At 44.4% G+C, this 14,236-nt stretch overlaps 1 long non-coding RNA gene across 1 annotated transcript in view; it reads left to right on the plus strand.

Moving 5' to 3' along the window:
* Positions 1 to 14,236, plus strand: part of LOC129145165 (uncharacterized) — a 57,883-nt gene that overhangs the window by 21,582 nt on the left and 22,065 nt on the right. Inside the window, exon 3 of the long non-coding RNA XR_008550329.1 lies at positions 5,904 to 6,004. This is a non-coding gene — a long non-coding RNA (uncharacterized LOC129145165). The remainder of the gene's footprint in view (positions 1 to 5,903; positions 6,005 to 14,236) is intronic.

Below are 14,236 nucleotides of genomic sequence, written 5' to 3' on the forward strand. Positions count from 1 at the left end.
CTCATACCATTTGCAGCGATATGGATGGAGAGTAAAAGGATAATGCTAAATGAAAAAATCAGAAGGAAAAAGATAAATACCAGATGGTGTTATTAATAGGAATATAAAGCAACCAAATAAATAGTCAAATAAAGACAAGCTGAAAAACTAACCCTTAATAGCTGACTACAGAACTGAGACACTGAGGGAGAAGAGGTGGGGGAGGAGATGAAATAGGGAGGGAGGGAGGCATGATGGTCTGTGGTGGGGGAGTATGGGTGAGTAGGTGGTGGGTGCACTGTGGTCGTGATACCCGATAGGAATACCCCAATGGCACCCCCGGTTAACATTTTTTGTGTTTTTAAAAGGAAGAAAGGCTCCTACTCCATGTACCCTGAGGCTGTCCTGACAGACTAACAGGGGTGCTCAGCTATTGGTTGCCATTTCCTTGACCCCCAGCAGGAGACAACCTTGACTTGCTGCTGACCCCTCTGCTTCCATCTCCAGACCTGACCCCTTCATCACTGTCCCCCCTATTTAGGATGTGCTCTGGGGGAGACCTCCCAGGGTGTGCTGGGCAGCCTCCTTTTGGCCCTTGGAAGGTGATCTAGACCCAGTCGTGCTGAGAGACTAAGTGAGCAGCCTGAGCAGGATGCCCGAGTATTTTATTAGTCGCAGAGACTCACCCCGAAACCAAAATAAATAAACTGAAAGATCCTGGAGAAAGCGCCCCTCCCCCTCCTGTGAGTGTGTAAGATACTGCGCTGGCCACCTTCAGCTGGGGCTGCCAGCGCTGGGCTATGCAAGAGGGACAAGGAGGCGTGCTCTGTGGTATTTTCTCACACCACAATACTGACGTGTTTCTTTCTGCTGCTGTCGCTGTCACCTCCACCAGCCCAGAGGGCCATTGTCCCGACCAACCCTGCCTGCTGCCCAGCTCCCAACCCCACACGAGGTGTCAGAGGGCCTGGTCCTGGTGAGTTGCAAAGCTCCAGTCCAGCAGTTCGACACTGCATTGTCTGCAAATGGAGAAAATGAAGATTTGCTAAAATTAAAGATTGATGAGACATTCCCGAACCGGCCAAAGAGCTTCTGTCCATGCAACCTTCTGAAATTCTTGCAAGTCCACAGTTGTGCTTCTGCTGGGCCTGCTTGCTCATGGCCAGCAGCAGACCTGGTAGGCAGGCTGCATGCAGATGGACGCAGACAGGGCGGGGCCTCTCTTTCACTGGCTGAGCCAGTGCCCACGCCACTCCACAGTCTTCAGACGCCACTCGGCAGCCACACCTCCAGCCTGTGGAAGGAGGTGGCCATGTCAGAGAGAGCTTGGTTATCGGAAGAAGAAAGCTTGAGAAAAACAAAACCACAGGGAGTAAAGGAACTTGAGCAGGAGAGAGGACCGGGGGTGAAATGGCAGCAGGTCCACCAGGAAGCCTATTCTGCACCTAAAACCTGGTCCTGAGGCCTGTTTTTGCTTCTCAAACAGCATACCTGGCAAAGCTGGAGGAAGAGGCATGGAGTTGCTGGTAAACCTGTGACACTGTGTGAAGATACCTGTAAACACAGCATCAGCCCTTGGATGCCTCAGTAACCAGAAAACCAGGGAGTTAGTCTCTGCAGGGCTTCAGAGTTGCCTTTTTATCCTTATCTTTTTCTAAAGGTCAATGATTTGTTAGATGAGTAAGCAAGATTCTACTCTTGTGCCTGTCTGATTTCAATAGAATGAAACTTGAAGAATGGCTTTTGTTCACTGCTCATTTGTTTAAGTGTTTCCAGTTTCCTCAAAGTTTGTTGTTGTTGGGCCTCTCCGGTGGCACAGCGGTTGAGCACCGCACTGCAAAGCTGTCTGCAGACTCTGTGGTGCAGGTTCGATTCCCGACCGGCCTGGGAGAACCCCACATGGCGCAGCATACCTCTCCTGCCTCACCTGCTGCTCCCCTCAGCAGTGCCTTCTCTCTGTCTGCCTATTCTGCTCCCTGCTCTGGCTCTGGTGAATTCTCTCACCCTCCCACGCTTCTGACCTGTACCCCAGTTCTTATATAAAATAAATAAATAAATAAATCTTAAAAAAAAAAGTTTGTTGGACAAAGCAACCTTTCTAGATCAATGCCCTATAAATACAGCCTTCCATGGCAATGACGATCCTTCTGATATCAGCCCCTACAAAATGGATCTTGGATTTTTCAGATGCTTTGAACTTGCCACACAGTCCAGTGATACATCAGAGAACATCAAGGCAAAACACCAACTTGCTAACAAGATCTTTTCCATTTTTTCCTTATTTTACATTTAAAACTAGCTGTTTATGGAAAGAACCCAAATGCCCAAAAATAGATGACTGGATCAAGAAGATGTGGTACATATACACAATGGAATATTACTCAGCAATCAAAAAAGATAAACTCATGTCATTTGCAGCAACATGGATGGAGCTGGAAGGGATCATGCTCAGCGAAATAAGCCAGAAAGAAAAAGAAAAATAGTGGATGGTCTCACTCATAGCAGGAAACCCTTATTTAGAAAACCTAAATAAGGGACCAGGAAAAAGACTAATTATAATAAAGTAAAAATCAAAATCAACAAGCAACTATAAACTGAGACACACTACAGGGCCGGGGAAGGGAAGGAGGGATTAGTGTCAAAATAAGGGGTGGGTAGGAATTGTATGGGGAATACAACCAAGATGAAAAAGCACACATTGTGAAAAAATGAAAAATAATGTAAAAAATATATGAAATAAAATAAAAATAAAACTAGCTGTTGCTCAAGTAAACTTAAAAATAGATTAATTTGTAAATGGCAAAATATGTTTTGAGGTTTCTCTTTCAATAACTTGCTTCCTAAGCCTACTAGGCCACCTCTGAAATGGATCAAGTTTTTTCATTCATTTCACTGAGTTTTAGTTTTGTGTAAAAAACCATTTTCAGGACCAGCTTCCTTTTCTAAGGGTTGCTTCTTATGTTTGATTTTTCCCTGTTTTCATCTTTCACTTGAGGTAGCGGTACAATTTTAGGATATGTAATATTTATGTGAGGCTACAAAGGCTGGTGAGTATGGTGAGTAGTCCTGAATACTGTGTAGATACTATTTTTGTTAAAAAAAAAAAAAAAAACAGAACCCAAGCCCAAGACTGAACTAATGAACACACGTACCGAATGTCTCATCAAAAAGGTTCTGCATTTCTTGTGTGTCAATCTGGTAATAATTTCCCTCATATTATGTTCATGTAGCTGGGTTTGTAATTTTTGTTAACTAGAGAAAGTGGTCAGCATTTGTTGGTTTCAGTGGATGTCAGTTACCCTGAATTGAGTAAAAGCCAAATATATGCATAGAAAAGGGCCTTCCTATTAATGGAAGATGGTGGTTTTAGGAAGTGTGTTCATTTCAGTTTTTGTCTGAAAATGTTTTTAAAATCTCCAAGAAAGAGAAACTGATGAAATTAATCTTTTCATCTATTTTTAATTTTCTGGTTAGAAACACCTAGTGGTTTTATTTATTTTTATTAATTATTTTTTTTCTTATATCAAGGTCCCCAGAGTTCTCCTGCCACCATATCACCTGTGAAACATCATCATATTCCCTTGTGTTTATCGCCCCTCCACCCAGTGTTTTGCGTCCTCTCCTCTTCCCTCCTTTGCCATATGCCTCAGTTTTATGATCAGCTTGCTAGTTTTGACTTTTTCTTGACTGTTTGGTTTCTCTATATTCCACATATAAGTGAGACCATCCAGTATTTATCTTTTTCCTTCTGACTAATTTTGGCTAGCATAATCCCTTCCAGCTCCATCCATGTTGCCACAAATGGCATGAGTTTGTCTTTTTTGATCGCTGAGTAATATTCCATTGTAGAAATATGTAACAGCTTTTGATCCATTTGTCTATTTTGGGACATTTAAGTTGTTTACTTATCTTGACGATTGTAAATAGTGCTGTAATAAACATAGGAGTGCAGGTTTCCTTGTGAATTAGTGTTTTTGTGTCCTTTGGGAAGATTCCTAAGAGTGGAATTGCTAAATCATAAGTTTGATCCACTTTTTGTGTTCCGAGGAGTGTCTGCACAATTTCCGTAGTGGCTGGACCAGTTTTACATTCCCACCGACTCTGTAAGAGGGTTCCTTTATCTCCATATCCTCTCCAGTATTTGTTATTTCTGATTGCTTTAATGTGGGTCATTGCTGAAATGAATCTTTTTTTTTTTTTTTAAAGATTTATTTATTTATTTATACAAGCACTGGGTACAGTCAGAAGCGCGGGAGGGTAAGAGAATTCACCAGAGCCAGAGCGGGGAGCAGAACAGGCAGAAGGACCGAAGTACACTGCTGAGGGGAGCAGCGGGCAGCAGGAGAGGTCTGTGCACCATGTGGGACCCTCCTCCGGTGGCTGGGGAGCAGCCGGGGATCGAACTGGCGCTGCAGAAGCTGCGGGCAGCTTTCCAACCCAGCGCTCAACTGCTGCGCTGCTGGGGAGACCCTGCTGAAATGAATCTTAATGATGTTTTTTTAATGCAGTATATTCAGAATGTTATCCTATTAATATAATCAGTATACAAGTGGTGACTGTTCTATGTCATATTCTTTTTCTAATATGGAGTCTTCAGAATCCAGTGTGCTGTTGCATTTACAGTACATCTTGGATTGGGTCAGCCATACTCAAATTCCCCATAGTCGTGTGAGGCTGGTGGCTTCCATATTGGACTGTGTGAGTTCAGATGGTGACTATAGACCTGACTTAGAGGTCTAGAGCTTCATAGTTTTTCCTTTCTTTCTTTTTTTTTTTTAATTGAGGTAACACCAATTCACAACACTGTGTGAATCAGAAATATAAAATTGCACCTACTACCAAGGCACCGCTAGTCCTCCACCATTCTGGAGTCCATTGGGTCCCCTCCCCAATTTGGTCCCCACCTTCCCCCTCTATAGCCCCAATTCTACAGTCACTTTCTTTTAGGTCTTGCTATTGGTTTGATCCTGTGTTTCTCTATGTTACACATATAAATGACATCATCTGGTGTTTGTGTTTCTACTTCTGAGCTATTTTGTTTAGCATGATCCCCTCTAGTCCCATCCATGTTTGTCACAGGATTCTAGAGCTGAAGAGGAGTTTCCTGAGTGAGCGGCTCACTTGCTAATGGTGCTGACAGGTAAGGTCCTCTATCAAGACCACGCAGCCAGGGAAGGTCTAGTGAGGACTGGACAGCTCCTTCCATGTCATGCCTGTTGCAAGCCACAGAGTAACCACAACTCCATGGTGAAATTGGTGTCATCCCGTCTACTCTGCCATACGTCACACGGGCAACATTTGTTAAAAAAGTAGTTTTGGCCCTAGAAAGAAGAGGAAGTATGAGCAGAGAGGAGATTTTCTTGGGGATAACTTCCTTTTGTGTGCAGGCTGAGCCCTTGGATTCTGACCTCAGAGAAACCTATTCTTCAAGGCCAGGGGATGCTGGTTCACCCATACATTTAACCTTGTATTCATTGTGTCTGATAGATGCAAGGATTGGCTAGCAGGTGGCGCCAGAGACAATTGGTAGCCAGGGAAAGGCTTCCACATCTGGGACCCCTAGCTATAGAGCAGCATTTGGAGCTGGGATGCTGATCAAGTGGGAAACAGGATGTGGAAATGTATTTCATCCTGCAAACATGGGAACTAGGTAATTGGAGAATGTAGTCTTATTGTCTAAAGTAGCAGAAAAATGCTTTCTCTTTAATAAATATCAAAAGTCAATTCCAGACTTGGCCAGGAAAAACAGAGAAAATCCTCAGGGAGATAATTTTGGAAGCTCGATATAAACAAATAATATGAAATATCTCATGGATAAGTTTTATATAGATTTCATGTTGCTGCTAGAACATCCAGAGTGGCATATAATAAGAATTAAAGGAAAACGGGATACCTATTTGAACAGATGTCTATGTTTATTGCAGCATATTGACAAGGGCCAAGAACTCCAAACAAACTAAGTGCCCAATAACAGTTGAGTGGATAAAGAAGATGTGGTCTCTATACTCAGTGGAATACCACTCAGGTATGAAAAAGATGAAATCCTGGTGGAAATCCTGGTGTTTTTTTTTTTTTTTAAAGATTTATTTATTTATTTATACAAGCACTGGTTACAGTCAGAAGTACAGGAGGGTGAGAGAATTCACCAGAGCCAGAGCGGGGAACAGAACAGGTAGACAGTCAAAATACACCGCTGAGGGGAGCAGCGGGCTGCAGGAGAGGTCTGTGCGCCATGTGGGACCCTCACCGGTGGCTGGGGATCGAACCAGCGCTGTAGAGGCTGCGGGCAGCTTCGTAGCCCAGCGCTCAACCGCTGTGCCACCAGGGGAGGCCCAAAATTCTGGTATTTTCAACAACATAAGTAGACATAGAGGGAATTATGTTTAGTGAAATAAACCAGATGGAGAAAGACAAATATCCTATAATTTCCTGCATATGTGGTATATAGAGAGAAAACAAACTAAAAGTAAACTAAGTGAAAGAAAAATAAACTTTTGGACACAAGACCAATTAATGGTTACCAGAGAGAAGAGGCACAAGGGCTGGTAAATTGGGACAAAGGGGGAAATAGTATGATGAAGGATAGAATTGGAATTTTAGCAGTGAATTAATGTAGTGTTGGGTCTTTGATGCTCAGAACCTTATATGATGTTATAATGCAATGTTACTTCAGCTGAAAAAAAGGAAGGAAGGAAAAGAACTAAGAAAAGTGGTAGACAAATACTTTGAAGAGGAAAGACAGGAGCTGGTGCTGACCTAGAGGCTGATGGGGCAGGGGCAGGCACTGCGGGGACATTAGTAGGTGGTCAGGGGTTGTTGTGGGCCATTCTCATAGGCAGAGAGAGGGTCCTGTCCCTGATGTTGCTCATACAGCTGGAATCATCTGATATTTGTCTTTTTCTGCCTAATTTCACTTCATATAATCCCTCTAAATTCCTTCATTTTGTTGCAAGTGGCAGAATTTCCTCTTTCCTCCTAGTATTCTCTTGTATTTTTAAAATTTCCAACTTTGTTGTTAATATGTAGCCCTCTGGATTGTTTGTGGAAGCATCCAGATTTCTAATGATAGTGGAGCTGAGGTCTTTTGGTGGGAACACATGTCTGTCTGCTTTCTTGCCTTTAACTCCCTCCTGGACCTTGGTCTTCAGCTTGGGAGCTGTGGGTCTGTTACTTCTAGGCAGCCTATTCGGCCGCCATTTTGTCACCTAAACAAGGTCAAAGTGGTCCGGCCAGTTAGGAACAGGAGCCCAACCCTTCAGCCCTTCAAATCAAACAAGAGCACACAGTTGGACCACACTGGGAAGGTTGTGCATCAGGAGGTATGTCTGGAACGCCCAGGGGCGCTGAGGACCCATGCATAACATGTACCTCACGAGGTATGTCTGGAATGCCCAGGGTGCTGAGGACCGATGCATAACACATACTCCCGACTTACACATCACGAGGTATGACCAGGAATCCCGGGGCGGGGGGGGGGGGGGGCTGAGCACTGATGTATGACAAGGGACCCCAGAAGCTGATCAGTAGAGTGCCTTGTTGATAAGATTAGAACCATGGGGGGTGGGGGATTAAGGTGTGTCATCAAGTAGATAAGAAGTGCCTGGAGGGCAGACTCACAATCCCTAATCTTCTACACCTTTCCCCTTTCTTTAAACTCCTTAATCTCCTTACAACCAATTACTTGTGTCAATAAAAGGGCCAGGATCTTGCTCTTCAGCATCATCCTGCATTATATAGCCTGCTCCACGACTCCTGTTTGTCAGTGTGGTGTTGTCCGACGCAACAGGGAGACTTGAACTTGTAGGAGAAGCACCGTTTTACCTAACGTGTCTTAAGGATTTGGGCTTGGAACAGGAGAAAAGCATACAAATGCACTTAGTAGGAGCTTTACATGACATGGGGGTGCACTCATGGGGGAATGAAGATGCAGCATCCTGTGTTCTTGTGCCAGCTTGCACAGGGAGGGAGTGCAGGGAGGCACAGGGAGAGCAGAATGATTTTAACAAGGTGTGTTGCTATGGAATTCTTTTGGCAACGATTCTCTGTTGAAAAATGTTTCTTTCCTCCTGGTCGAGGGAGGGCATCTTTCACAATTTTTTATCTCCTGTTTTCAGGAAGAAAGTGGAAGATTAGAAAATGCCCTTCTTGTACTTGCTTTTTAAAGCGCCTCTTGCTCAAATAATCCCAGGCCAAAGGGGCGTGTTTTGGGGTGGTGTAACCATTTGTCCAGCACGATGAGATTTTTGTTTTCTGTGAGCAGAGGAGTTAAGAGAACAAGTGTATGTGTTTACAGATATATAAGAAACTTTTATTGTTTAAACCAGAACTGAGAAAGGCCAAGTCAATCTGTGAAAATCTTCCCATATGAAGACCCAGGGGGAGAAAATATGTAATGTAACGGCCGAGACTCTTGAAATAAACCTCCCAAGGAGCAGAAGCAAAATTTAGGAGATGTTTTATCCTGAGTAAGATTAAAGAGGGCTTCTGCAGTGAAAAGAAAGATCACATGATGAAACTTGCAACCAGAATTGTTGATTGAAACAGGGAAAGTTGCCGCAGGATCTGGCTCAGGATGGCGGCTTATATTTTAGAAACTTCCCTGAAAACAGAGCAAGCTGATGAGGATGAAAAGAGGGGGGAGGCACAGCAGTCAGAGATGACAGGTACACCCTACAAACAACAGGGATTTTGGAAGAAAGAACCAGAGCAAACAGAATATTTGCCCAGTTGAAGGAGCAACGGAAAGAAACCTCAAAACTGAAAACCTCTTGAAATGGAAAATGTTTCTCCAGGTTTTTCAGGCAAACCTTAAACAGAATCTCTGCCAAGACAGATCCTGCACAGATTTTAAATTCCAGGAGTGAAATGCTACAAGTCTCCAATCAGAAAATTAGAGAAAACGAAACAAAAAGCTCATAAAAAAAAGGGCATCAAAGAACATAAATCAAGTTAGTTGCAGCTTTTTTTTGTTGTTTAAGTAACTACTATCAGGAGAATGGCACACCCACAGGGATAATTCAGCTGTGACTCAAGAATTTTAAACCCAGAGAAGATGGCGTTCTTTGACCAAAGTATCCAAAGGAAGTAGGAAAATCTCAGAAAGAATTCCTTTTGTGCCAGTCACTTCCAAATAACTCCTTTCATGGAAAGTAACCCTAAATGCTGTACACCACAAAGAGTTAAACCAGAAACAATGGACAAATGAGAAAGTTGCAGAAGGGAAAATGCAGCAGCAACACGGCAGTTAACTAAAGAACTGGCGAAGGGAAGGAGCAAAACACTAGCAAGGTCAGAAATGTGCCCCAGCCCTTGCTTGTCACTGCATGTAGGAAGCAGCATGAGTGGCGCAAACCCTCCTTGCACAGAGGGGACACTTGTGCATCCAGGACAATTCATTCTTCAGACTTTTTTTTTTTTTTTAAAGATTTACTTATTTATTTATACAAGCACTGGGTATAGTCAGAAGTGTGGGAGGGTGAGAGGATTCATCAGAGCCAGGGCAGGGAACAGAACAGGCAGACTGACGAAATACACTGCTGAGGGGAGTAGCGGGCGTGGCAGGGGAGGTCTGCGTGCCATGTGGGGCCCTCGCTGGCGGCCGGGGATCGAACCAGTGCTGCAGAGGCTGCAGGCAGCTCCCCAGCCCAGTGTTCAACTGCTGCGCCCCCAGGGGAGGCCCCATTCTTAAGACTTTGAATAGCATGGAAGACGGCCGCCTGGCAACCATGTGGGTTCTCAGCAACATCCCAAGCAAACACTGGGAACTCACAGCGACAGGAACACTGAAGGCCTCCTTCCTGCACTTTCTCCTCTTGGGGACTAATTCAGAATGGACTTTTCTCACTGCATTTGTACCTGCAAGGGCTCAGCGCCCATCTATCAATCTTGCTTAGATGAAGATGACTCTGATCCCCGTCTTTGGCGAAATTAAATCAGGAGACAGGCAGTGTTACGTTGTTACTTATATTTAAAAGTCTATCCTTTGACCCAAAGTGACAAGTATGGAACCAGGAGTCACGCACCACGTTTGCGAAGCATGTGTGTCCTTTGGGCGTTGGGCTGGAAATTCCCACATCAGTAACCAACTGCACGAAGGATTTCCACGGCGGACATCTCCCGACTCTGTAGGGTTTTGTAGCCTCTGGACTCACGGTGGAGAATGTGTCTGCTCAGCATGCCCGCACCTGGCCTGTGCCGCTCTTGTGTCCCGGGAATAGCATTGATTCCCGATGTCAGCCAGCGGTGTTCCTTTCCTTTCCTCTTTTTTGTTTTTGTTTTCACTTTTTAAAGCAGAATACAAATACATCTGTTTAGAACAGTGCTCTCGATTGATTTTCTCTTTGCTAGTTATAAAATCTTAGGCTCCTAGACAGATTTGGAAGAGATGTCAGAGTTATCAGACTTAAGTCCCAGCTGAGACAGAACCTGTTTTGTTTTGTTTTTTAAGATTTATTTATTTATGCATACATGAACTGGGGTACAGGCCAGAGGTGTCGGGGATGAGAGGATTCACCAGGGACAGAGTGGGGAACAGAACAGGCAGATGGACTGAAATACACTGCTGAGGGGAGCAGCAGGAGAGTCAGGAGAGTTCTACTGCACCATGTGGGTAGTTCCCTGGCCTGCTGGGGATTGAACTTGTGCTGCAGTGGCTGTGGACAGCTTCATAGGTTGTGTCTTAACCCCTTGTGCCACCAGGGAGGCCCTCCTCCAGAATCTGTTCAGCGCCTTCCTTGTTCCTCTCCACAGCTGAGAAGCTCACTCCCTTGGGTTGGATGACTCATTAAGGAGAACTCTCCCCCAGCCCTTGCATGTAAGTGACCCTGGTGTCCTCATGTGGTCCTCCAAGTCTGAAAGGGGCCTCTTTGTCCTTCTAGGTGACAAGGGTCACCACCCCACTGATGATAAAGAATGTTTCTCACTGCAGCTATATTCAGGCAACTCTGATAAGTATGCAGGTTGAATGCACACAGTGAACTAAAATGCAGTTTCCCTGGTGATGCTTTCTCTAGGCCAGTGACTGCAGTGCAGGCAGGTCTTACATATAAACTGAAAAATGCACAGTGAGAACCCCAGGCCCTGTGCATGCTGAGGCCTCCTGGGAAGAACCCCAGAGTACAGCCTGTGCAAGGATTTGGTTCTGGTGTCAGAAGCCCTTAAGAGTTGTGTGACTCTCGCAAGTACGTACCTCGTAGCCTTGCTAGTGGATTAAGTAGGATAAGTATGTGACATGCTTGACAGGATTATTCCTGGCACACATGAAGAATTCAGTGTCATTTTTAGTGGTGCTGTTGCTGCTACTGCTTGGCAATGTGGCAAATTCTACCTGAGGCTCTACCTTATGTGCCGAGGTTTTGATTCAATGGGTTCCACCTGGATGAGGTGGTTGGCCTTGTTAGCAAGCTCACTGGGTGATTCTGGTGTGGCTGATTCTCAGACCACAATTTCAGAAATGTTGCCTTGGACAAAGCTATTGCCTTTAGGAGGCGAAGGGTTTAGGGCCTTAGGAGAGCTTCCAGCTGAAGTGTAAGCACCTCCTAAGAGGTTGTCACTTTCATCAGTTTTTTAACAAGTATTGATTCAGCAAACAGTTCTGGAGAACCTGCTGCTTGTGGCACAAGGGAAGCCATCCGGTGATATAGACATGAGAACACGATTGCCATGTTTAGAAGGCTCGGAGGCGGGCAGAAGGCAGAGAGAGTGAGAGTGGGTGACATTGAAAAGCATCTTAGGTGTCATGTGAACACACATGTGAAAGTGTTAACTGTTGCGGGTGACCTCCGTGATATGGAATATAGGTTTACCCCACTATTCGAAAGTAAACCATTCCTATTTGGTATAATTTGGGAGGTTAACTTTTGGGTTAACTATTATCATTCATTTATATGCAAACACCTTTGAGCATCCCTAGGTCCCTACAATAACCTACCAAATCATAGCAAATTGAAACATTCTGCTTTTGGATAGCGAGGGAAACCTGCACTGGTTTTCTACTTACAGTGATGATCTAGCTTATTTCTAATTTAAGACTTTCACTAGAAAAAGCAAGTTGATCTAAACAATTCTATTCACCATGTGGTGCATGTGGTAGACAGTGGGAGTCCTGTAGGTGACATTGAGTGGGGGAAGCAGAGGAAATGCTGCATTTGGGCTGGACAGTTATGCTGCACGACGCATGGTTCATTCAACACAAGGTGGCCAGGGAGGAAAACTGGGAGGACAGGTAGTGCCCCACATGGGATTCATGGGTCCTTCCTCTTTGCTCTCCCCATTCATTACACAATAATCGCAGGGAAAAACACCCATCTGCAGGCGGCACTCTCTCTTCTCAGCTCTACCTGCCGCATCTCATTCACTCCTCATCCCTGTGCAGTGGGACACACATATCTCCATGTGAGGACATCAGTGCAGCCAGCTCCAAAGAAAAGGGAGGATTTGAACCCAGCCAGCCCACTCTGAGCTCTAGCTCCAAACCAGAATTCCACCATCTTGCTCTGGTAGTGATTAGAACAGGTGGTTACAGTGGGGCCTGGAGAAGATGATTGTGGTGTGAGTGTATAAGGTGGGGAGTCTTGCAAGAACTGGCCCCATCATTTGTGGGGCCCAGTGAAAACTGACAGTGGGGCTTCCCTGGTGATGCAAGGGGTTAAAATGCAACTTATAAGCTATCCACAGCCACTGCAACACGAGCTCGATCCCCAGCCAGGGAGCTACCCACTTGATGCAGCAGACCTCTCTGTCTCACCCCCTGCTCCCCTCAGCAATGTATTTCAGTTGATCTGTCTATTCTGCTCCCCACTCTGTCGCTGGTGAATCCTCTCACCCCCCACATCTCTGGCCTGTACCCCAGTTCTTGTATGCATAAATAAACAAACCTTAAAAAAAAGAGAAGTGACAATGTGGGATTTCTTGTTTAGAAATTATTAAGAATTTAAAGAGTGATGGACCATGAAAACAACACTAGCCTTTTGAGCACAGGCCTCCACCCCGGCTCCACACCTATCCCAAAACCAGCTCTAGGACATGGGGCAGCCTGCAGAGGGGCTGAGAAAGCCCAGGGGGTGCCCCAAGACCTGGCACCTCTTTCTCTCCTTTTCTAATAATGGACCTGAGGAGCTGGTATTACAATGCAATTTCCTCCTGACTTTTTGTGCCTTTTGAGGAGAAGAAAACCTCTTCTCTACAAACACCAAACCAGATAAGGAAGGTTCCAGCGCTCTGTGAAGACTCCAGAGATCTCAACGCAGCTCCAAATGTCAATATTCTTCCTATGGGTTCGGCAAATAAGAGTCCTGTGGGTAATTACATTTTTAATAAAATACAGTTTGCAGATTGATAGCTGGATAGATTTCCTGTTCTGGAAACTGTGCCTTTCTTCCCAGGTCCATCACTGTGCCCTACTCATGCTGCCCTCTTCTTGCAAATCCTTCATAATTAGGAGAAGAGTTAGTTGTTCAGTAACTTAAACCTTCTGAAACTCTCAGTTCCTGCTGATTCATTTTGTGAAAGAGCTAAATGCTATGAATATTGGTGTTCATTGCCTCATATTCATAATGTGACTGTTTAATGAAATGAAATAGAAGTGACTTATTTGGGGGTCTTTGTTGGTATCTGCAGATCACAGTGATAAGTGGGCATGTGCGTGGAGAGTTTAAATGGAATTTTCATAGCAAATGCATGTATACCTTGTTTTATTAAGTAACCTTGACACAGGAAAGTCTAGATTTATAAAATGTACTTCAGAAATCATTATTTACTTTTAAGATGATTTTGGCTTTTCAAAAGCATTTTCTATAGTTTTCTTTGAAAAGAATAGCTTCTTTAGGTATATTTGAACTAGACTTTCAGTTAAGAATTAACTATCTTTCCCACAGTTGTTTAGGATGCCTCTTTGTGCAGAACAAGGTAACCCTGCAGTCTCCTGGGAAGGAGTGATGTGCTTCTGAATTCTGCACTCTGTGGTGTCTGGTGTGGGGAGGTGGGAGGGACACCAGTCTCAGCATCCAACTGCCATGTCATGTATTTTGCATTGATGTTTCCTATTATGAGCTGCTTCTTATCTGAACCAATGTTTTTCTTTGTCAAGTTAATGCCTGTCTTTAAAAACTTTTTTCATGAGACCTGTAATGTGTGGGATAATAAGGAGTTTCTCTGATGGATCCTTCTAGCCAAATAGCAGTTGTTGGGAGTGGATACACATTCCTAGACATTAACAGGACAAATCACTTTTAGGAAGGATCTGCTCTGATTTCTTAGT

The sequence above is a fragment of the Talpa occidentalis genome, unplaced genomic scaffold, assembly GCF_014898055.3.
Source record: "Talpa occidentalis isolate TD23 unplaced genomic scaffold, MPIMG_talOcc4v2.1 talOcc4.9, whole genome shotgun sequence".
NCBI classification, from domain to species: Eukaryota; Metazoa; Chordata; class Mammalia; order Eulipotyphla; family Talpidae; genus Talpa; species Talpa occidentalis.